The 3,733-nt window shown below is 46.6% G+C and overlaps 1 long non-coding RNA gene across 1 annotated transcript in view; it reads right to left on the minus strand.

Moving 5' to 3' along the window:
- LOC111551032 overlaps window positions 1–3,342 on the minus strand; it is a 41,876-nt gene extending 38,534 nt beyond the window's left edge. Inside the window, exon 1 of the long non-coding RNA XR_002734243.2 lies at window positions 3,263–3,342. This is a non-coding gene — a long non-coding RNA (uncharacterized LOC111551032). The remainder of the gene's footprint in view (window positions 1–3,262) is intronic.
- Between the last annotated feature and the right edge of the window lie 391 nt (window positions 3,343–3,733).

Raw genomic sequence — 3,733 nt, forward strand, 5'->3', positions numbered from 1 at the left:
GGTACATGTGAAGGTTACCTAGGTAAACATATGTCACAGGGGGTTGTTTTACATATTATTTCATCACCCAGGTATTAAGCCCAGTACCCAACAGTTATCTTTTCTGCTTCTCTCCCTCCTCCCACCCTCCACCCTCAAGTAGACCCCAGTATCTGTTGTTTCCTTCTTTGTGTTCATAAGTTATCATTTAGCTCCTACTTATAAATGAGAACACGTGGTATTTAGTTTTCTCTTCCTGTGTTAGTTTGCTAAGGATAATGCCTCCAGATCCATTCTTGTTCACATAAAAGACACAATCTCAGTCTTTTATATGGCTGCACAGTATTCCATGGTGTAGATGTACATTTTCTTTATCCAATCTGTTATTGAAGGGCATTTAGTTGACTCCATGTCTTTGCTATTGTGAGCAGTGCTGCAATTAATATTCACCTGCATATGTCTTATATGATAAAATGATATATATTCCCCTGGGTATAGACCCAGTAATGGGATTGCTGGGTTAAATGGTAGTTCTGCTTTTAGCTGTTTGAGGAATTGCCACACTGCTTTCCACAACGGTTGAACTAACTTACACTCCCACCAACAGTTTGTAAGAGTTCCCTTTTCTCCACAATCTCACCAGCAACTGTTTTTTTTTTTTTTGGACTTTTTAATAATAGCCATTCTGACTAATATGGTATGTCATTGTGGTTTTGATTTGCATTTCTCTAATGATCAGTCATATTGAGGTTTTTTTCATATGCTTATTGGCTTCATTTATGTCTTCTTTTGAGAAGTGTCTGTTCATGTCCTTTGCCCACTAAAAATGTTCTAAAATTTAGTGGCAATGGTTGTGCAATCCTGTGAATATATTAGGAAACATTGAATTGTATACTTTTGTGGGTGAATTCAATGGTATGTGAATTATATCTCAATAATTCCTACCTTCAAAGAGCTCATAATCAGGGCATTCAAGCATTTTTTTTCCTCTAAGACATTTCCATGTTTTTCTTATAATAATCAAAATAATTGGATCAGGGCTTATGACAATTTAGGATTTTTTTTTTTGACAAATTCAGACAGCAACTTCTGCTGTTGTTAAATTGAAAAACAATCTTGCTTAATGTCTTCTTGAGATATGAAAGCTTAAATGACAGCTTGCTTCATTCTCACTTCTTTCTCCTGATTTCTAATCCCTACCCACAGTTACAAAAATTATGCTACTACACTGACAACTCTTTATGTTTTTCTTTTTGAGTTGGAGTCTTGCTGTTGTTGCCCAGGCTGGAGTGCAATGGCGCAATCTTGGCTCACCGCAACCTCTGCCTCCCAGGTTCAAGCAATTTTCCTACCTCAGCCTCCCGAGTAGCTGGGATTACAGGCACGTGCCACCATACTGGGCTAATTTTATACTTTTAAAAAAAATAGAGATGGGGTTTCTCCATGTTGGTCAGGCTCGTCTTGAACTCTCGACCTCAGGTGATCCACCTGCCTCGGCCTCCCAAAGTGCTGGGATTACAGGTGTGAGCCACTGTGCCCAGCCGACAACTCTTTTTAAAAATGTCCCATGTTAGGAAAACTACGTATGGCACTGTGGGAGTATAATGTGGACATTGTTAAGTGGATGTTGATGGGTAGGTGGAGATGGGAATTGTGAAAAGTTTAGATGTCAGGTTAGAAACCCTTTGCTTTTAAATTTCATAAATGCAAAATTTGCTTTGAGTAATTTGGATACTAATTATAAAAATGAGGGCGGAAAATATCTCTATTATGTCAAAAGTCACATTACCACATCAGGACAATTGCTTCTTTTAACTATTTGTGGGGGGGAAAAATCCACATTTTGTTGCATTGGACGCAGAAATGAGCTGTCCAAGAAGAAAAAGTAGAGGGCGCCCAGTTCTGGTCACAGAGCTCTAGGGCACAAGAGTCAAATGACTGTTTCAGAGCAACCCTTGCAGTCTCCATCTCCACACCCAGAGACCAGGCAGCCGGCTTCACAGGGCTGTTAGAGAAATAAGGGCGCTCCTATCGGGGAGTGGCTCGGGACAGTGAGTGGGATGCAAAAGCACTTAGTATACACCAGCTATCACTGTTGCTGTTGTGATGAGGACTGTGGTCACCTGCTCAGGGGTAGCTCTTACCAGAGTCCGGAGACTGAGCTTCCGGGGCTGTAACTGTCTTGACCTGCATGGCAAATGGGTTGCCTCTTTTACTAGTTGGGGTTCCATGTCCCACTGGAGCCTGGGGAGCCAGTTGTACAGGGGCCAGGAGGCAGAGGGAGTGGGACAATGATCGGGATTGGGCAAATGATGCTGGAGGTTCCCTTCAAAGAACACCTGCAGGATGGGTGTAGGGGCAGCAGTGTGGGGCAGGGGCTGGCTGGCACTGGGACACTGTATCCTGGGACAGCAGGCGGGAGGCAGCACAGGCTGGGAGCTGAGTGTGATAGGGCAGCTGGGACGATGGAGCAGAAGGCCTTGCTGCGTTGGCTGTTCTGCCGGCTCCTGTCTGAGGCCGTCTCTGAGTGCCCTGAGCCCTCCTGCATTCAGGCACCTTCCCAGGTTCTAGGGACACTGGGGAATCCCATGAGGCTCTGCTTTTATTAGGCAAGAAACCAACAGGGAAGTTGTGTAGATTTCCCAGGAAGGAAAGACATCCAGGAAAGCAAGCAGACAAGGCCAGGGAGGGAAGAAGGGAGGGCCTTTGGACAGAGTGACTGGGGGCTCACTGGAGCTGAGACCTAAAGCAGGAGGAGATGAAGCCAGCCCTGAGCAGTTCTCATGGGAAAGAGTTCCAGACAGTGGGACTCGGGGTCAAAGATCCTAAGACAAGACCAGGAACAACCTCATTAGAGAAAACAGAGACCAGTGGGGGACGCACGTGCTGTGAGAGGCTCAGGTCCACAGGTACGGGGTCCCAGTGACCTTGAGAGCCTGTGGCTCCCCCTGCCTGGAGCTCCAGGAGGGACCCTGTGACGGCCTCCTGCAGGGGTCCTGCACCCAGGGCCCACTTCCCCTCCAGCCTACAGATGCAGCCAGCAGGGATTCAGACCTGGTGTGGGGACCCACGACCCTACTCTCAGCGCTCCCCTCCTTTCCACCTCCAGGAAGAAATGCTGTGCCTCCCAAGCCGTTTGCACCCTGGTCAGATGGGGTCGTTTGTGATGCAAAGAAAGTCACAAGTTGGTTGCTTGGGAGCTGTATTAGTCTGTTTTCACACTGCTATAAGGAACTGCCGAAAACTGGGTAATATATAAAGGAAAGAGGTTTAATTGACTCACCGTTCACCGTGGCGGGGGAGGTCTCAGGAAACTTACGCCATGGTTGAAGGGGAAGCAACACATCTGCTTCCCGAGGCAGCAGGAAGAAGAATGAACGCAGGAGGAACTACCGGACACTTACAAAACCATCAGATCTCGTGAGAACTCACTGTCACGAGAACTGCCTGGGGCAAACCGCCCCAGTGATTCAATTACCTGCACCTGGTCTCTCCCTCCACCCATGGGGATTATGGGGCTTACAATTCAAGATGAGATTCTGGGTGGAGACACAGCCAAACCATATCAGGAGTGAACTGAGACTTTTCAGCCTCTCCTTTAGGTTCACAAAAGCAGGGTCCGTTGTGAAGTGGGGAACTTAGCATCTCTCAGACTACTCAGAAGGCAACCCTTAAGGAAAACGCAGCTGTAAACCATCACCCAATTATGTTTCAATCAGTTCCATTGTTTTCCGGTGTTCTCAGGCGCGCACCA

This window comes from Piliocolobus tephrosceles, chromosome 18 (genome assembly GCF_002776525.5).
Source record: "Piliocolobus tephrosceles isolate RC106 chromosome 18, ASM277652v3, whole genome shotgun sequence".
Classification (NCBI taxonomy): Eukaryota; Metazoa; Chordata; class Mammalia; order Primates; family Cercopithecidae; genus Piliocolobus; species Piliocolobus tephrosceles.